Below are 21976 nucleotides of genomic sequence, written 5' to 3'. Positions count from 1 at the left end.
TCTTTGCTATTCTCATAGCCCTACCCTATCGCGCTCTGAACCTCCCACCTCTAAGGATCTGAAGCACCTTTCACTTCTCTTTTTGTATCCACTCCAGCCTGAGACCAATACAGTAACAATTCTGCTGACGTTTCATCATTCTCAGATTCTAATAGAAGATAAAGTGAAATGGAGGAACGGGGGTCTGTCTTTGCAGGTATTTGCAAAATGAATATGGTCTGCAGACTTCTAGGGCCTCATTCTTTATGTGTGAGGTCCCAGGGGCCAGGCCAAAGGTTGACCACCTCTATGTGCCAGATAATGGGCTTGACATATATTGTCACATCTAGTCTTCTCGCATGAGGACTGAGGTGGATATTATGCAAGCCACAGATGATCACTTTGAGGTCTCTTTAGATCAGAGAATCCATTCTATTTTCAGAGATTTTCTGGCTTCTGGATAATTCTACCTTTCAGAAAAAAAAAAAAAAACTTAGCTCCCATGTTCACTTTGGCCTGCATCTACACTTGAAGTGGCAGAGATATGTATTTAAGCCAATTAAGCATATTTTAAACATATATTAAGCAAAGACTTGACACTGTGTTAGGAGTTAAGTATGCAAAGGTGAATACGACATGGGCTGAACTGTGCCCTATTCACATGGTGAAGTCCTAACCTTCAGTACTTTGGAATGTGACCTTATTTGGAAAGAGGTTCATTGAGGATGCTATTAGTTAAGATGAGGTCATTCTGGAGGTGGGGGTAGTGGGGGGAAGACTAATTCAATATGACTGGTGTCCATACAAAAAGAATGCCATATGAAAAGACAGACACACACACAAGTAGAGTGCCATGTGAACATGAAGGCAGAGACAGGGGCAAAGCATCTACAAGCCAAAGAACACCAAAGATTGCCATCAAGCCAGTGGAAGCTAAGAAAGAGGCATGGAAAGATTACTTCTGATAGCCCTTAGAAGGAATCAACCCTGCTGACACCTTTATGTTAGACGTGTAGCTTCAAGAATTGTGAGACATAAGCTTCTGTGGTTTAAGCCACTCAGGTTGTAATAATTTGTTATGACAGTGCTAGCAAACTAATACACTAATCCCAATCAACTGAGAGAGAGAGATGAAAATAGTATGTTATAGTGTGATGAGACTAATAGAGATATGTATGAGAAATGGATGCAGGACAGAGAAGAGAGTGGCTGGCTGTGAGATTTGTTGAGGTGTATGCAGGAGGTGTATGCAGGTGCTGGTTGCATAGTGGAGGTATTGCTTGAGCTAGGTTTCGAAAATTGAAAATGGTCAAGACTGGGCTCTCTATCTCTCTGGTGGTTATGGAATTCACAGATAAAACAAATGTTACCCCCTATTTCCTCTTAATTTTTGGTGGGAGCTGTGCAAAGAGGCTGTAGCAGATATGGAAGCAAGCAGGTGGCTTTGGGACCTGACAGTAGCCTGGGGTAAATAGCCTGTTATCTTGCACCAATGGGTGTCATTCCATTTCCCTCCCCCACCCCTTGCAGCAAACCTTTGTTCTCTCCTTTCTTTTTCCTTTTGAGTAAATATGTTTACTACCCAGAAGAGAACAGGGAAGGAATAGACCAGTTGCCTGGGGGCAGATGGTGCCATATTAACACATGACACATAGAAAGCTGAACTCCTCCGCTCCTAATTTTCTTTTACATTCTCCAGCAAGGCTCTCCAAACTAAATAGTATAAAATAAACATCATTAAGAGGAAATTAAAACACAAATCAATGAAAGAGATAGTAAGGAATCTACTGATTTAAATGATTTCATGTATTCAGATTCAAGTGAATTACACACAAATAATGAAAGAACTTGCAGAAATGACCAATGAACCACTGAGGATAAATAATTTTCAGTTTCTTTTTTTTTTTAAAGACATTCTGGATTATATAAAATGTGCCTGAAGCTTAGAGAACAGATATTGCTCTTATATTCAAAAAAATTTAAAATATAAATTCACAGAAAATACAAGTTCATATTGATTTACTTCAAATCTTTTTTTTTTTTTTAACTTATCCTCATATACACATACAAAGAGGAAACGAGGGAGGAAGAGGCAGAAAATGAGAAAGAGATTTGAAAGACAGAGAAAGGGGCAGGGGGAGAATAGAGTAGGAAAGATGAAGAAGGGAGAATGAGAAATTCATTAGATTTATGAAAATTACCTTAAATTTGCAGAATATACACAACTCAATTTGACGATAGTTATGACCTCAGTAATCCTGCGAAATTTCAGAACGAGCTATTAAATCAACTTGATGTATGCCTTGACAAAATAGAGGAGATGACTAATAAAAACCAGAGAAGGTTAATTAAGAGAAAAATCACACTAAACTTGGAGATTCCTTCCTCTCCAATTTCCTTTGTCTTGTGTTTTCTCATTTCCCCAGAGTGAAATCTACACCCATTTCACCCCCATATGCAGCACCACTCACATTATACAGAAGGTGATGGTCTCCAAGTTCTACACATTGTTCCCCAGAAGCTCATCCTAGCAGGAGAACAGGCGGGGCTGGTGGTGGTTTCTCAGTCAGTCCCTGGGTTGTATTTCCCATTCTCCAAGTTTCTCATTCTAATGCCTCCTTCCTCTTAGTACTCACAAATCCTGAGCTTCTGAGTTAGCCACTTCCCCCTTTTTCCTTTTCTGAGAATCTTCCTAGTACTTTTGCCCATCCAAGAACCTGCTTTTTTCTTGCTTTTGTCAGTTTATTTCTCTTAAGGTCTGTATCCTTGATTGATGCGTCGGACCAGGAAACTTCTGAGCAGTGCACCCTCAGATGTACAGTCTTAATGGACTACACCTGTTTTAGATTCTCGTTTTCTTCTCCCCCATTGGGAGCATTCCTGCTTCTTGAACTATGTCTTTGTTACTCCTTTATTCTACACTAATTATTCGCCAACTCTTTGAAACACATTATTGCCCTCGGGTTAAGAGCATGGGGCTTCAGAGTAAAACTGGCTGAGATTTTTATCTCTAAAAAATGTAAATCAGGTCATCTCTCTCTCTCTTCAAAACTTCTAAATGTTTTTCATCACACTTTGAATAAAATCTCAACTCCTTATAATGGCCTGCAAATATCAACATAATGTGGCCACTGCCTACCACAGTTCTTAAACAAGCCAAACTTGGTCCTGTCTCAGGACTTTTGTACATATTTCTGGATCTTTCTCTTCAGGCAAGTGTCAGCTTATATTTTACCCCTTGGCAAATACTTCCTCACTACTCTTTCTAAATCAACTCTTTTTTCTCTGCCAGTCCTTCTCTGTAAATATCATGTTTTTTTTTTTTTTTCTCTGTCTTCCTGGCACTTACTAATTTCTATAATCACCTTGCATGTTTATTTGGTTTCCTTGTTTATTTTCCTTTTCTTGTCCCCCAGAATGTAAACTTCATGAGAGCTGGAATCCTAGCCCTACCACCCAGACATATGGTATATGGTAGGTGCTCAATAAATGTTTGAATAAATGAATGAATAAATCCTTCCTCCATACTTACTGACCACATGACCATGAACTAATTGATTCCATGGGCTTTCATCCTTATCTTTACAATGTGGTTAGCAATTCCCATCCCATCGGGATTTTGTGAGAGTTGAATGAGCGTACATAGGTAAAGTGTCTAGAGCAAATCGGGAAGTAGAAAAGGCACACAATAACTCCCAGTTGGGATTATTATGATATGCCAGTCTTTGAAAAGGGCCATGGGAACATAGAGATGATTCTAACACAGCCTTTTCCCTAAGTACTCAGTAGCTTTGTGTGAGCAGAACAAGGATTAGAGAGGTTGCATGTTTTGGACACCACGCCTCCTCTGCCCTCTGAACCTCTTCTGAGAGCCAGACCCTCCCCGGGGCTTGTCACACCCAGTGGTTGGGCTGCGTTCTTTGGCCTGATTATCCACATTGCCTTGTCTTATTGTTAATAAACAGTCCAGGTGCACTGACAAACCCAGAGATAACAAAACTAACCTAATTCTCTTTTATAGATGGAGCTATTAGGCAAGTATTTCTAGGTATTTCATAGAGACTTAGTATCTCTGGGATTTTAGTAGCAAATATGACAAACTTTTATAATTTTTTTGGGTAAATATTATAGATAAATATGAGATTATGTCTCTTTGGCATTAATGACTATTTAATTAGATACACCTAGACAATTCCCAATATCTTCTAAGATCCAAAACTCACTCTTAAGATTACAAATTATAATGAAGATTCATAGTCAGAAGACTGAATTTCCAAATTAAGAGGTCTGTATAATCAGTTTTGATCATGCACGGGTGTCTAAATTCATTCATTTCCCTATCAGTCAGTCTCTGTCATATTATCCTGGAGGGTGATGAGCCCCTGAGCTCTAGTATCTCTATCTTCTAATTAATTGAACAGAGTAAGAAGGATATAAAATGATGTCTGCAGCATGATACCATTTTAATGAAAAATATATATTCACGCATGGAGGAAAAATAGCAGATGGACATATACCAACATGTTAATAGTAAAAGTAAAATTTTAACCTTTTTCTATGTTTTTCAAACTGTGCCATTTGAATACACCTGATATTATAAAGTAGAAAACAGAGTTATACAAATCAGCTCCACACTTACAGGAGAGGGGAGGGATCGTCAATGAACTTTTCACATTGGGAAAAACTAAGGGGCTGAGCTGCCTGCGAATCCCAGTGAAGCAGCAGCTGGGGCATGGACCACAGCCTCTAGAAACAGATAGAATATGTGCTCCTGTGGCACAGGTCTCTGTTTTACTTTCTAAGAAGCTTCTTTTGAAGTTAGGGAGAAGTAAACTTTGGCTTACTTTTAAGAATACATTTCTAATAAGTATAGCTGAGAAAGAGTGACCATTTTGTTAAACCGTAAGCTTCGCGTTCATAAGCAGCCTTTTTTCTGACAGAGGTACTAGTGAGAGGATCGCTATCCTGGGTGGGTGTTGGTTGAGATGAAGTCTAGTGTTGCTTTCCTGGCTAGAAGCTACAATTATCAAGCTGGATACTTGTTCATTACTCTCAGTATCTCCATGAGATGTGTATTGTTTTTATTCCTTTTCTCAGTCTTCCTAGAGACTATTAAAAATTGCCAGTGCTGACTATATTTCAAGTCATCATGGCAGGGTACGAGGAAAAGTTTTCAATTAGCAATAATCATACTGTGAATACATTTCATTAGCTATGATACTGCCACTGTGCAAAGCTAGTGTATTAGTTTTTATCCATGGAGAAACTGAAGCTCAGACAGGTTAACTAATTTTCTAAATAACCTAGGTCTTGTAAATTTCTAATCTGGGACTTGAGATTATATCTATTTGGCTCCAAAGCCCTATACTTTCTATTATGTCATGCTACTTTCCAATACTGTGATTCTGTACTCATAACCTTGCTTTCTCTCCTTTTCCTTCTGCACATTTCCTCACATCTTTCCTTTAATTTCCATGACTTAGGCAACAATAGCATTTGGTAATATCTTTGGCTTTAATTTAGTATTGACATTGAAGGGCAAGGAAAGCAAAGAAATAGATGGCTAACTCCTGGAGAGTAGTATCATTACTTATTTTTAACATAGTATCATTAATTATCTTTAACATAATTAAAGAGATTATAATTAAAAAAAAAAACTTCCAGTGATAAGTGTTTAGAAAAATCTTAAGATTAACTGTTTAAAGATCACTCTTTTTACTATTAAAACATATAGTATGAGGCTTTCAGTAAGAAACTTATGAAAGACAATTGAAAAACAAATTGACAGTAAAAGCACATGACTCGGTACTGTTCTAATTTTAGATTCTCCAAATTTCATTTATTTGCAGTATACAACTTATGCTTTTGTATAGAATTCTTAATTCTTTGACAATGATTAATCCCAAGTAATAGTTTCCTGGCGTATTATTCACCAGGCAGTAGCTCCTAATTAGGATGCCTTGATCCCCTGGAATGGTATAAGTTAAACACAGCTCCCTGGAACATGCGCAAGCAGAGCCCATCCTACACGTGCATTAGCCTGTCAAAGTCCTCTAAGTCAGGATGCTCCCACATTAGAATTATTTTGCTGCAGCAACCAGTTCAAGAGGGGCCGCTATATGGGATCAGAACTAAGGAGGATATGAAGGCTCGGGTGAACTGATTCCTTGACAACATGGAGGTCTTTATCTTTGATTTAACACATTTGTCAAACTCAAAGTGGGGCAAACCCCGGAGGTACTATTTACTATTCTAGGCTTTTATTTCCTCTGACTGCAACTTTATCATCTATAAAATGGGGTCATAATAACTATTCACAAGAGTTTTGAGAAGGTTTAATGGTTAATGATACAGAAATAAGGATGTAGAAATAAACAGGGAAATAGGAGTAAAAATAATGTTGTGGAAATCCCTCAATCAAATCTCTGCTTCACAAATCTTTGTGTTCGATTTTTACATTGGTGAAACATTTATGAAGTATTATGGAGATACAGCCCTAGCATCAGTATCTTGCTTGGCTCACAAGATCTCTCTTTCAAATTGAGCAGCCTGAAATAATGGCCAAAAAAAGCCTATGGGATTACACATGAAAATTAAAGCCAACGGAAATAAACAAAGCTCCTTAACAAATTGTAATCGCTATTTAATCATAATCTGGGAAATGTACTTTTGTACTTTATTACAGCCATGTTGTCCTTTAAACTATTGAATTTTATCAAAAGAGCACGACACTTGAAATGCTATAGATTGAAAAATAACACATTTTTCAAGTATTCACCTTGTCAGTGTCAGATTGGCAATGAGAGTAGTTATTAAAAACCTTAGCTCTGCTTTCAAACAACAAATGAAGTAAAACAAATTGCTTCATGAAAGAAAGCTAGCCACAACGATTAATGGTCAATAGTATGTATAATTTATTCTACCATGGAACAAGGAGCAGAGATGTTCGAAAATGACTGTTTATCAGTTTATTTTATTTAATAAGTGATAGTTATTTCCTACATTAAGTAAAACTCAGTCTACTTATCCAGAGCTCATATTTAAGTCTCAAAATCACTTTGGCTGAATAATCAGAAGAAGCCATCATTGTAGACCAAAACAGGGAGATTTTTGGTAAGGATTCAGTGACATGGTTATACAGAAGACCAAATGGATTTGGTTAAGGCTGGATTACTTACATAAAGTCCAAAGATAAATTTAGTTGAAAATTGGTCACAGGTAGCCTTGCAGTCTCAAAGGGCATTTCTGACTAGACAAACAGCGTCTCCCAACATCCCCTCCACTGAAATAAACAGCCAAGTGTTCCCTCGCCACAGGCTGGGTAAATACTAACTAAACCGTCTGCCTCAATGCCAGTAGGAGCAACACTCCCTATTTTTTAGCAAAATATTTTTCCACTCTGGCCATCCAAGAAACTCTCCAAATCCAATACATTTCAATAGACTTTTAAGGCTTCTCTATTTTTCTCACTATTTATAGCTTTCAGATGTTGGCAGGTAGAGAACTACATTTTCTTCAGAATAAACTTATAAATGGCAGTGATGCAATTTCATCATATGCCACACAGTATTAAGTATTAAAACAATCCTTTTTAAAATGAATGTAAACATTGACAAAGACTAGAAAACGAAATAAATTTCTTGCAGATAGTGTCTTAAAGGTCATTTTTATACTGTGAAGAGTTTTGTTGGGCAAGGACACTGGGACCTGGCCCAGAAGGAAAGCACAGGCTGTCCCAGCTAATGTGTGGGGACAGTCTTTGCAAGCTAGAACAAAAGTCCAGGATGCTACGATCTGCCCCTTCAATGAAAGTAGGCTGATAAGGGCATAAAGGGAATATGAGATTGCCTTAATGTGTATAAGGTTAATGAACTGCAAAGCATTTGCTAATACAATACCTTACTGGTCTTTATAACAATCCTGAGCAATAGACAAGGCTATTATTCACTCTATTTTAGGAATAAGAAAACTCATTTTTAGAGAAATGAATTAACTGAGAAGTTCTGTGGCCCGATTGTGCAGAGCTGATACTGGAAGCCAGATCTTCTGCAGGCTAACCCTGTTTCCTTTCTTGATTCCATACTGTTCCTCCAAGAATTCAGCCCACAGAGCTTTACAGTCTCACTGGGAAGACAATCTATTCACATGAAAGAGTCAATGAATAACAAGAAAGATCAATTAAAGAGATTTGTTTAGAGAATGGAAGCCAGTGTTCTACTTGCTAGGAAAGGATTACATTTGGCTGATTAGGAGGTGATAATCTGGTACAATTGAAATGTGGAAATGTTGAGTTTAAATACCCAGTTTGGTCTCTAGCCAGCTAGTTGACCTCTGGAGGTCTCATCTGTAGAGCTATATGGCCCCCCTGGGGATTGTGGTGAAATAACCAAGGATGAAGCCCCTCTGGGGCCATGTTAGAGAGAGCCTCTAAGATTTTCCTCAAGAGCTCCCGCACCAGGATTCACGGTGGAAGCAGTACTTGAATAGGAAGACTATAGCTAGACAGACAAGGTAGGAGGGAAATCATGACAAGGAAAGATAGCCTGAGAGAAGTTATCGTGTCAAGGGCCAGATTGTTGCTTATGTGGGACAGTGAGGAGACATTTGATAGGTAGGTGTAAAAACCAAATGTGCAGCAAGTTCAACAATTATTAAATCAATCTTATCCATGTAGTCAGTCTGGACATTTTAGGTTAAGGCTTACTCCACTTATCAAGATAGTCATCCTGACTTTCCTTTCTTCCCTCTCTCCCTTCCTTTCTTCCTAACTTTCTCTTTCTCTCTTCCTTCCCTCCTTCCTTTTTTTTTCCTTCCTTCCTTCCTTCCTTCCTTCCTTCCTTCCTTCCTTCCTTCCTTCCTTCCTTCCTTCCTTCCTTCCTTCCTTCCTTCCTTCCTTACACTTTACTTGCTTGAAGGCAAACTACTCTGAAATATATTTCAGGAGGGGTAAATTTATTTGTCTAACTAAGGCAGGGAGGGGTGGCAAATATAAGTCTTGCATACTGCCACACCCCTGCCATGACAGACAATGTAATTAATCACTGCTTTCTGGGCATAATCTCAGAATTCATTTCAAGGTGCATGGGTTGGCTAGAGTTGGCACAAGTGATGAGTGCTGTTTGCCAAAACAAATCTAGGACACAAATGGATCAAATATAACTTTCCATTAAAAAAAAGTTAAATATATACTACAAAATGCACTTCCTTTACTCTTTTCAAATGTTTTCCCCTTGCTATTTTGATCTCAGCAAGAGCTTCAAGCAGAAATAGACAAATGCCATTTGAAGTCATAGTCTCGTGCATTGAGAGTCTAGAAAAGAATTTTTAGAAGCCTAAATATGTCTCATGAATGGATATCACCTTTTGAATATTTTGTCATACAAATTGACTTCCAAACATTCTGGTGTTTGCCTCCTTGTAAATTTGAATTTCCCTTGTGCTAAAATTTGGTTTCTTAGTTCTAATGCAAATATATTATATGTGTACATATACGTAGAGCTTATGAGCTCAGTTTCTAAAGCCAGAGTTGGAAATCCAGTTCTGTCTCTTTTTAGCTGAGTGCCTTTGAACAAGTTAACTTGACCTTTCTTAGCTTTAGTTTTCTCCTATTGAAAAGAGAAATAATCATTTCTACCTCATAGGGTCATGGTGAAGAGTAAATGAGATAATTCATGTAGACAATTTAACATAGTATCTGGCACATAATAATACTCAATAAATGGGAGTTCTACATGTTGCATGTAGCTAACATTATCCAGGGTGAATTAAAGACTCTGATGCTCACCGAATTGTTTGGCAAAATGCTACATTATTTTGCTTTTGTGAGTGTATGTTAGAGTTTTAATGCTACTTGAATTCTGTTTTGCGGTTCCATCAGGATTTAGTGTGTGTGTGTGTGTGTGTGTGTGTGTGTGTGTGTGTGTGTGTGTGTGTTTGAACTTCAAGAAAAATGTCCCCTCTTTGGTAGCTGATATATTCAAACCACTAGTGCTGGAAGAAAAATAATCTGTCATTGAAGTAGATGAGAGTTGACATGACAGACTGTGCACTCTATCTTAAACATTCATAACATGCATAATATGGTCTCCATGGAATGAAATTACTCCTTTAGAGTCTTTGCAGTCCCTTACATCATGGCTCTCATAGAATGGAGACATTGTAATTCTAAAATAACTATGCCTATTTGAGGAATAAAATATCAAGAAGAAAAGGCATTTTGCATATATAACAACTGACATTTATAAGCTGTTTAGATATGTGTGCATCCATGTGCACAAATGTATGTGGATGGGACATGTATATATCCATTTGCACATAGGTGTGTGTGGTGTTTTAATATCTGATATTTTACTGGATTATAATTTATTGGCTAGAAGTAAGTTCTTCAGACTCTGAAACACTTGAGTTCCAATCCTGACTTTATTGTTTTAATGGTAATGTAATTTTAGACAAATCTACCCCCTAATCTTAGGTAACATTTTTAAAATAGGGATACACATACCTTTATAATTTTTCATGGAAAGAATTCATATGAAATAATGCATGTAAAATGCATAGTGAAATATTTGACACATATCAATCTCTCAATTAATAGAGCTATTAATAATAACAATAAATAAATAAAACAAGTAATTAAAATAATGTCTATAGCAAGGAAAACTGGTTTTCAGCTTCATTATTCAATGTCCTGCTTTGATTTTTATTTTACAGAATAATCATTTGCTAGCTTAAGTAATACATCATTCCTTAATTATAACTGTCATGTGAAAACTTTACTAATCCATTTTCTTCTGAGAAATATAAACACTTGAGCAAATAATGAACTTTCTGACCCAGAGTTTCCTAATACGACAAGAAAATCTACTTCTTTGACTGCGTTCTGGCATGGCCATATCTAATGAAAGAATGAAATCAAATAATAGATTTTATAGGTCCTTGTAAAGCACAAAATGACCATATAACTGGAGAAGAAATATGAAATTATACATATTTATCAATTACATATTTATACTGATAGGCAGCATCTCTAAAGAAGACTAGAATATTAATGCAAATAGCCCCATAGCAGGTCATGATTAATAAATTTGCTAATTATTCTTTGTATTTATTTTAATAAAAAAGTACAGTGTTTGCCAAATTTTACCTTTAAAATTCACTGATTTGAGTTAAGTGGCATTCCCCAAAGGCCTCTTGGTCTTATAATGGTGCTATATTTCCATGTTAGAAAATGATCACAGATCCATCAAGATGGAAACATTTAGTCAACACGATCTATGTGACGTGACCAGAAACTGCTGGGTCTCTCATGCTGCTGCTGTGTTCGGGACCACAAACACAGATTTCTGCGAATGTTACAAAATTTGAAGTTGAAGTATAGAACAGGAATATTTCAGTCCTCTTCATCCTTATAATAGAGGAGAGCCATTATGATTTACTGAATTTTTCAATAAGGAAACAATTAATCAGTTTATGGTTTAACTTTAAGAAGAGTGTACTTGTAGTTAAGAGACAAATCTATCATTTACTTCTATGCATATTTGGATGATATGTTAAACTTATTATTTCTTCCATCTGTAAAACTGGGCTAATGATACCCACTTCACAAGACTCATGAAAAATTAATAAAATTACATGAGAAATTGCTTTGTGAATAACAAAGAATTATAAATATGTAAATTAGTAAACTCTTTTTTTTTTTTTTAACGCCTACAACACCTGTTATTCCTAGGTGGTCTCCCATCCAAGTACTAACCAGGGCTGACCCTGCTTAGCTTCCGAGATCAGACTAGATAGGGCATGTTCAGGGTGGCATGGCTGTAGACAATATGTAAATTAGTAAAATGTATTCTAGTCTTTCTTAATGCTCACTAAAGTTGTGATCAATTTGTGTTTTTTCTAAGTTAATTAATTATTATTTTTTTATGGTGACATTGGTTAATGAAATCCAATAAGTTTCAGTTGTACATTTTAAGGCATATATATATTTACACTGTGTGTTCACCTCCTATAGTTAGATTTCTTTCAGTCACCACATATTTGACCCCTTTACCTCATCTACCTCCCCCACCCCCTCCCCTCTGCAATTTGTGGGTTTTTTTTTTTGTTACCTTGAATCAGTAATTCATCCACTCAGGTTAAAATTTGGCCTTGAGTGAAATAACTCCAGTTGATATTCAATTGTGTTAAAAAATAAGAGCTCAGAGTTTTTTTTCTACTATTTGCAGGTCCTGAGGCTATATACTTGTAGGTTTCTAAGTAAAAATTTCCTCTCTCTTATGATATGGGAGAACACAAGTGAGACCATGGCAAGATATGAGAAGGAGGAAGCTGAGTGAAGTGTATGAGATATTAATTAAGGGCAAGAGGGATGTAGTCAGCTAGACTTGGGTTTTAAAAATAACCTTTTGTACTCACTAACTGTTATTGTTTGTAGATTAGATTAGGTAACTGCTTAAGGAGTTTATTGAATCTGTGATAACATGATACCACCCTACCTACATCAGAAATATATGAAAAACATATTAATACTCAAATTGGCACTCAGCTAGTGGGGAATCCCCTTTGTCTTCTGCAAAAAGAAATGTCTCAGCTTTAAAGTGAATGAACTAGACTAGCCAGTAGAGAAATTAAGGAAATAGTGATATTGTCGTGATTCTTTTATGGTACTTGAGATAGAATTGAAAGTGTAGGGCTGTGAGCAATGTTAAAAATCAGAGGAGCTGAGAGATAATTTTTGAGATAATTTTTGAGATAATGTGATAACAGAAAGATCAATAGAAAAATGTGAATGTTCATATATGTATATACGTATAGTATTATTGAGGTATAATTTGACATAATAAAATTTACCCAATGTAGTATGATTTAGTGATTTTTAGGAATTTTATAAATTATGCAATCACCACAACAATCTAGTTTCAAAACACTTAGACCACTACAAAAGTTCTCTTTGGCCCTTTAGTAATGAATTTCTATTCCAAAATTTAGCCCTAGGCAACCACCGTCAGCTCCCTGTCTCTATAGTTTTGCCTTTTAGAGAAAGTTTATATGAAAGGAATCTTACAATATCTTATATATGACTTCTCTCAATTAGCATAATGATATTTAGGTTAATTTATATTGTAGATGTATCGGTGTTTATTCATTTTTATCGCTGAATAGTATTCCATTGTGTAGATATTCCACATTTTATTTATCTTTTCTCCAGATGATGAACATTTGGATTGTTTCCAGTTTTGGGCTATTATCAACAGCGCTGCTATGAACATTCACATGTAAATATTTGTATGGATGTATGCTTTAAATATTCTTGGATAGATAGATATCCAGGAGTAGAATTGCTAGAATATATGGTAAGTGTGTTTAACTATTTAAGAAACTACCAAACTATTTTCCAAAGTGTCTGTGCCGTTTTACATTTCTGCCAGCAATATATGAGGGATCCTGTTTGTTCATCATAGATGCTTGGTATTATCAGTCTGTTGGTTATAGCCATTCTAATAAATGTGTAGTATAATCCATTGTGGTTTTAATTTGCATTTCCCTAATGACTAATGATGATGAACATCTTTTCATGAGATAGTCATTTGAATGTCTCTTTGTTAAAATATCTATTGAAATCTGTTTAAAAAAATTTTTTTTTCTCTTTGTAGTATTGTGTTGGAAGAGTTCTTTACGTATTCTACGTACAAATCTTATGTACAAATCTTTTATAAAATATATAATTTGCAATATTTTTTCCGTCTGTAGCTTTTCTCATTTTCTTAATGATATTTAAAAATATTTTTTTGTTGTTAATTTTATAATTTATTATGTTTTTCTTTTATGTGTTGTGCTTTTTGTATTATACATAAGAAATCTTTGCCTAACAAAAGGTCACAAAGATTATTTCCTGGGTTTTATTCTAGAAAATTTATAGTTTTATTTTGAGTTAATTTTTGCATATGGTGTAAATAAAAGATCTAAGGTAATTTTTTAGCATATGGTTATCCAATTGTTTCAACACCATTTGTTGAAAATGCTGCCTCTTATCCATTGAATTCTCATGGTATCTCTCAAAAATCAATTGACTAGAAAATTAACAGTTTATTTCTGGGTACTCTATTCAGTTGCATTGATCAATCTATCTGTCTTTAGGCCAATACCACATTGTCTTGATTACTGCAGTTTTATCAAAAATTTTAAAATTAGCATGTTCTCTAATTTTGTTCTTTTAAAAACTTGTCTGTTATTCTAGCTTCTTTGCATTTCCATATAATTTTTAGGATGTTTGTCAATTTCTTCAGTAAAGCAGCTATTTTGATAAGGAGCTCTGCCTCTTTTTCTCAATGCTTTTAATAATCCTATTACATGAATATTGGCATTACTAATTAGTATCTAAAGCTCTATTATTTTCCTTCAGTGTTTTTTTTCCTCTATCTGTTCTTTAGATTGAATAATATTTGTTAATCTATCTTCAAGTTCATTGATTCTTTCTCCTGTTATCTCCAATCTGATGTTAGCCCATGTTAGGCATTTTTCGTTTTGATACTTGTGTTTTCATTTCTCAAATTTCCAATTATCTTTTTTTTTGTACTGAACACTTCTCTACTAAGATTCTATATTTGTTAGGTTATTATTTTGATACTTTAATTTATTGCACATGAATTAATTCAATGTTTGTGCCCACTCAGATTTAGGATCTATTGACTGCATTCCCCCTGCTCCCCTATGGGCCTCCCCCACCCCTTGCACAGGACACATTTTCTTTGATTGTCTGGTAATTTTTGGCTGAGAAAGGGACATTTATATACTGTAATTGATAATATATTGTAGCAACTCTGATTTTGATTCTCTCTCTCTCTCTCTCTCTCTCTCTTATTTTGTTCTTTGGGCTTAAAATATAAAATCTTTCCTCCTGTAGGCAGCTGCTGGTTATCTGTGTAGTTTTTTATTTATATTTTTTAGCTTGGATTAATAGAGGTTGCCCCTGTATCTGCATAACTTAGGGGTCAGCCAATGAGTTGGCTCAAAAACTGCCAGACCATAAGACATCTGGCAATCACTATATGTGTGGTTTGGAGAGCATGTTCAAAACTCAGCTGGTCTCAAGTCATTTTTGGTTTTGACTTCTCACTGGTCTCTCTCAGGTTTCCCCTTTGTGTACTCACAGTTTCCCAGTCAACCATGGTTGTGTAGAGAGCTTATCTAGCCTGTAAATTATGCTCCTTTCCAAGGTTTCCCCATATAATTTCTATCTATTCGCTGCCTGCTCAAAATAGGACTACAACCACAAACTAGAAGAGCTGTGGGTTTTTCTCATTTGTTCTTTATGGTGTTTGTCAAAGTCATGAGTTTCTCCCTCTGTTCCAAAGCAAGTTTCCTTCCTTTGCTAGCAAAACTACTGATTTTCTGTCCAGCCTTGCTTTAGTAACCATATGAGCAAGAGAGAAGGTCATGAATAAGAATATCCTCAGGCAAGGAAGTCACAGACTCCAGATGCTTTTACCCAAAGCTCTAGCAATTTTTCAAGAATAAATGCTTCTCAATTCATTGTCTGCCTTTGGTCATTTTCCAGACCTTTGACATTGTTGTTTATGACAATTTTGTCCAGTTTATTATACTTGCTTTATGAAAAAAAGATTCTCTGAATTCTTCATGCCATTATAGCTAGAAATGTCCCTGAGGCCTGAAGATATATTTTTAATTTCTAAAACATCTGCATTTTAAGATAAGGCTTCTACTTCTCTTCTTCTCTATGCATATGCATATTTATTTATGTATATAAACCTAACCTTTTAAAGATCATCTGTGGATGATTTACTTTTTGCATGGCCCGCAGTGACTCTATTCTTGATATTATTGTTTAATTAAGGCTTTGACTCCTAAAAAAGTGCTTGGCAATTAGAGACTCCGAGTTTAATGTGTATTAATTTATACATGCCTATAATTTAAGAGCAAATTAAATTTATATGGATAATTTGATTTTTGTTATCTGTCATACTCATGTCATCATTTACTTTTTCCCGTCAAAAAACAAATTTTCTTCCTCCATTTCTGACTTGGAAAAGCATTCTGGGGAAAGTACACTTGGTGATGATACTTCAAGAAATATCGGATACTTAAAGAAAATGTTTTCCAAACTATCACCTGGTATATCACACCACCACTACCACCATTTCTCACTTCTATGTAAAATGATAATGGTTTATATATAGGACATTTGAAAAAAACATAGAAAGAAAAAGGTTCACATTTGCTTAAAGTAGTTCTATAAAGTACATTTTTTTCACCTATTAAACTTTAATACATTATCAAATATGGTAAAATAAAATGTTGAGGAGAAGGCCATGATAAAAATACTTTCATACAGTGCCAGCAGCAGAATATTAGGTTTAAAAACCTACGGAGGTGCACCAACAAATTGGATAACCTTGAAGAAATTTCTAGAAACATACAACCTACCAAGACTGAGTTATGAAAAAATAGAATGTTCAAACAGACTGATAACTATAAGAAAACTGTAGACAATATGCTTGATGAATATCAATGTAAAAATCTTCAACAAAATACTAGCAAACCAAATTTAATAGCACATTTAAAAGGATAGTACACCATGGCCAAGCAGGATTTGTTCTGTAATGAAAAAATGGTTCCATATAAAAATTGATCAATGTAATATACCACATTAACAGAATAAAGAACAAAAAACACATGACCATCTCAATTGATACAGAAAAGACATTTGACAAAATCCAACACACTTTTATGGTAAAAAAAAGAAACTCAACAAACTAGGAATAGAAGAGAATTACTTCAATATAATAAAAGTGAAATATGAAAAGCCCACATCATGGTCACTGGTGAAAAACTGAAAGATTTTTTCTCAGCCCCGAAACAAGGCAAGGATGCCCACTCTCATCACATAGTATTAAAAGTCCTAGCCAGAGCAATTAGGAAAGGAAAAAAAAGGCACTCCAATTGGAAAAGAAAAAGTAAAATTATCTTTTTGCAGACAACATAATCTTATGTATAGAAAGCCCCAAAGACCACGCATGCACGCATACACATACACTCAAACTGTTAGAACCAAAAAACAAATTTAGCAAAGTTTCAAGATACAATACTAATACTCAAAAATTAGTTGTGTTTCCATACATTAACAATTAACAATTCAGAAAGGAAATTAAGAAAACAATTTCATTTATAATAGCATTATAAATAATTAAATAGTTAGGCATAAACTTAGCCAAATAGGTGAAAGACTTGTACATTAAAAACTATAAAACACTGTTGAAAGAAATTAAAGGCACAAATAAATGGAAAAACATCACATGTTCATTGAATAGAAGATTTTTTAAAAAAATAATTTTTATTTTTTCAATTCCAGTTGGCATACAAAATTATATTAGTTTTAGGCATACATCATAGTGATTAGACATTTATATAATTTACGAAGTGATCACCCCAATAAATCTAGTATCTTTCTGACACCATACATAGTTATTACAATACTATTGACTATGCTATATTTTATATCCCCATGATTATTTTGTAACTACCAATTTGTACTTCTTAATCCCTTTCCTTTATTCACTCATCTCCCTACCCCATTCCCATCTGAAAACCATCAGAATTTTCTCTGTATCTATGAGTTTGTTTCTATTTTGTTTGTTTATTTTGTTTTTTAGATCCTAGATATAAGTGAAATCATATGGTATTTGTCTTTCTCTGTCTGACTTATTTCACTTAGCATGATACCCTCTAGGTCCATTTGTGTTGTTGCAGATGGCAAGATTGCATTCTTCTTTATGGCATAGTAATATTCCATTGTATATATGTACTACTTCTTTATTCATTCATCTAGTGATGAACACTTAGGTTTCTTTCATACTTGGCTATTATAAATAATGCTGCAATGAACGTATGAATGAATATGTTTTTTGGAATTAGTGTTTTGGGTTTCTTCTTACAAATACCCAGAAATGGAATTTCTGAGTTCTTCTTTGTCTCTTGTTTGGAATAAATATTGCTAACCCAGCTTTTTTTTTTTTTAATTTTTATTTTTATGAAGTATCTTTTTCTATCCTTTTACTTTCAGTTTGTGTCTTGATCTGACGCAAGTCTCTTGTAAGCATCATATGGAAGGGTCTTGTTTTCTTATCCATTCAACTACCCTTTTGAATGAAACATTTAATCCAAAGAAAACAATCAACAAAGTGAAAGGCAACTTGTGAAATGGGAGAAAATATTTGCAAACCGTATATCTAATAATGGGTTAATACCTAAAAATGTATAAAGAACTCCTTCAGTCTAATGACAATGACAACAATGAATCTGTAAAATACAATTAAAAAGGGGCAAAGGATTCAAATAGACATTTCTCCAAAAAAGATGCACGAATAGCCAACAAGCATATGAAAGATGCTCAACATCACTAGTCAGCAGGGAAACACAAATCAAAACCACAATGAGATATCATCTCACACCTGTTGGGGTGGCTATTAACATAAGAACAGAACATAGGTGTTGATGAAGATGTGGAGAAATTGGAACTCTTGTGCACAGTTGCTAGAAATGTAAAATGATGTAACCATTGTGAAAAACAGTATGGAGATTCCTCAAAAAATTAAAAATTAAGTTACCATATGATTCAGCTATTCCACTTTGGGGTATATAACCAAAATAATTGAAAACGGGATCTCACATTGATATTTGCATTCCCATGTTCTCTGCAGCATTATGTATAATAGCTAAGGGATGGAAGCAACCTAAATATCCATTGATAAATGAATGAAGAAATTGTGGTATATACATACAATGGAATATTATTTAATCTTAAAGAAGAAAATCCTGTGATACGCTACAATAAAGATGAATCTTGAAGATATAATAAGCAAAATAAGCCAGTTAGAAAAAAACAAATACTTTATGACTTCACTTATACGAAGTACCTAAGGCAGTCAAACTTAGAAACAAAGTAAAATGATTGTTGTCAGGAGCTTGCGGGGAAAGGGAAAAAGGGAGGTGTTCAATGAATATAGACTCAGTCTTGCAAGACGAAAAAATTCTAGAAATCTGTTGTGCAAAAATGTGCATATGATTAACACTACTGTACTGAACACAATGATTAAAATGATAAATTTTATGTTATGTGTGTGTTGATTTTTCTTTTTCTTTCTTTCTTTCTTTCTTTTCTTTCTTTCTTTCTTTCTTTCTTTCTTTCTTTCTTTCTTTCTTTCTTTCTTTTTTTTTTACCACAAACGCACACACGCAAAATATATGGCAGGCTTGTGGTTTCAGCTTTGACATGTAAAGTGCTTGGAAATTATCATTCCCATTATTGGAACACGAAAGAGTTGGACAAACTGAAAATCCAAGGCTTTTCTTGGATGAATCAGAGAACTGACGTTGTGGGGCAAACGACCACCTTGAAAACTGGAGACACAGATGCATCCAAAGAAACATGGTTGTTGAGATCTGATGACCTCAAGCAGTCAAGGGAGCCATGACCTGGTAGGAATATTTAATGGTAAATTTGATGACTTGCTGGAGGCTGAATATAGACTGTCTTGGAAGTGGAAACCTTCTGGGGGGCTGTAGTCTTGGGGGTAGGGCATACTTTTGTTGTGGGCTTTTCCTTCTGGAACCCCACAAGTTTCTCATAGCAATCATCTGAGAACAATCCCCTCATGGTACTGGCAGGAGGAAAGGAAGAAAGAATATTGTATGACATGCTCGAGTCTTCTTCATCCTGAAAGTCTACTCTCCAGTGAAAGCATTTTGTCAGAGCACAATTCTGAAAACTTATCTCAGATGGAGGAAAGAATTCCTCCTTATCCTCCCTCTGCCAGCCTTCCTGTATTACCTATGAAGAAGAAAAAAAAAAACATAGTCAACAAGGGACAATGTTTCAAAGAAATGGACTGGGAATATTAAAGCCAGAGAAGGGGCTAAGAGCTGGGGGAAGAGCCACAGGCACTGGGGGAGGGGAGGAAGCATTTGAGAAGGCCACAGCCCAAGACACGAGCCCATTAAAAGACTGAGACTTATTCAGACTTAAAACTTTTCTCCTCTTCCACACTCTGTGATAACAGATGGATAATATAAGCCAAGAGGTAGAAACCATGAAGAAGAATCAAAGGGAAATGCAAGATACAGCTAAAGAAAGAATACATAAACTAGAAGACAGATTAATAGAAACTTCTCAAATGGAAATGCAGGGAGAGAAAATAATGAGAAAAAAACCCTCAGAAAAACAGAAACCTCAAGAACTATGAGACAATATTAAAAGGTGTAACATAAGCGTCATTGTAATACCAGAAAGAGAAGAAAGAGAAAACAGGATAAAAAAAGCATCTGAAGTGATAATGGCAGAGAACTTTCAAAAATTAATGAAAGACACCAAACTACAGTTAACTGAAAGGACCATCATTTGCTGAATGTGAAGTAATCTGAGCAAAAGAAATAATAATATAGTATTATATGATTACCCAAAGTATAAAATAAAATGTCGATGAATCCATATTGATATAAATAAATATTGGATAAATACATAAATCGTTGAGAGTAGACACGTCTTTCATACAGAATTCCAAATAATTTATGCAGCCACTTCTCCATTAAGAAGGTGGAGCATAATAACTCCCACCCCTTCTGTGTGGGCTGCACATAGTGACTTCCTCCAATGGGTACAGTATGGAAAGGAGGAAAAAAGAATAACTTCACAGTGGAGAAAGCTGACAAGTACCACCTCAGTTAGGTGCTCAAAATTTTCAGTGATAAGTCACATGGGTAGTGTGTACTCTTGATATGATGTGATGAGAATGGCACTTTACCTCTATGGTTTCCTCCCCAAAACCCACACACCCCCAGACTAATCTTGGGAAAAACATTAGACCAATCCAAATTGAGAGACTTTCTACCAAAATTTGACCAATACCCCTCAAAACTGTCAAGTTCGTCAAAACAAGGAAAGTCTGAGAAACTGTCACAGTCTACAAATTATGGAGATGTAATACTAAATGTAATATGACATCCTGGATGGGAGTTTGAATCATAAAAAGGATATTGGATTAAAAACTAAATAAATCTGAATGAAATATGGACTTTAGTTAATAATAAATATCAGTATTTTTTTTTGTTGTGACAAAAGCATACAAATAAAGATTTTAACAATAGTGGAAACTGGGTATGGGTTATATGAGAACGTCATATTATCTTTGCTGCCGCTCTATAAATTTAAAACTACTCTAAAATGAAAGTTCATTCAAAAATCCTATAAACTCTCTCATATCATATACAAAAATCAATTCTAGATGGGTCAATGTCTTAAATGTAAAAGGCAAATCTCTAAAATATTCCAAAGAAATAAATTATCTAATAACTTTAGATAAGTAATGATTTCTTAGGACACGAAGATTGCATACAATGAAGGTATGTATGTGATAAATTGTACTTTAGAGAAACTACAACTTCATTTGTAAATGCTACCTTTAAAGATGAAAAGAAAGGCCATAGCATGTAAAACAATATAAATGACTGAGGATTAATATATAGTATATTAAAGAACTTGTATAAATCAATCAAAAATGAATTTAAGTACTCAATAAAAAAGTGCCCCAAATACTTAGAGGCATATTGCAAAGGGGAAAGACAAATGGTTAATATGTATATGAAAAGATGCCCAACATCATTAATAACCCAGGAAATAAAATTTAAAACACAATGAGATACTATGCAATGCCCATAAGATTGGTAAATTAAAAATTAGAAAAATACAAAATGTTGACAAGAATGTGGAGTTATGGGATCTCTCAACTGCTGGTATGAATATAAAGTGGTACCAGTATCTAAAAAATCAATTTGCTAGTACCTAGGAAAGTTGACAGTATGCACTTCCTACAATCCAGCTATTTCATTTCTAGGTATAAACTTTAGAGATCCTTTTGCACCATATATATGCAGCATGCATATATAAGATTATTCATTGATGAATTGATTGTACAAGCAAAGAATT

General features: G+C 34.9%; 1 non-coding gene and 1 pseudogene across 1 annotated transcript; both read right to left on the bottom strand.

The window, feature by feature from the left end:
• Positions 1-5076: 5076 nt before the first annotated feature.
• LOC111737199 lies at positions 5077-5217 on the bottom strand. The gene has a single exon (XR_002779381.1). It is a non-coding gene; the product is annotated as a U4 spliceosomal RNA (small nuclear RNA).
• Positions 5218-11682: 6465 nt separating this feature from the next.
• On the bottom strand, positions 11683-11801 carry LOC111737169 (annotated as a pseudogene).
• Positions 11802-21976: the final 10175 nt, after the last annotated feature.

The sequence above is a fragment of the Pteropus vampyrus genome, unplaced genomic scaffold (assembly GCF_000151845.1).
Source record: "Pteropus vampyrus isolate Shadow unplaced genomic scaffold, Pvam_2.0 Scaffold24, whole genome shotgun sequence".
Taxonomy (NCBI): domain Eukaryota; kingdom Metazoa; phylum Chordata; class Mammalia; order Chiroptera; family Pteropodidae; genus Pteropus; species Pteropus vampyrus.
The sequence above is the reverse complement of the archived record's forward strand: the minus strand, read 5'-3'. Positions and strand labels throughout refer to the sequence as shown.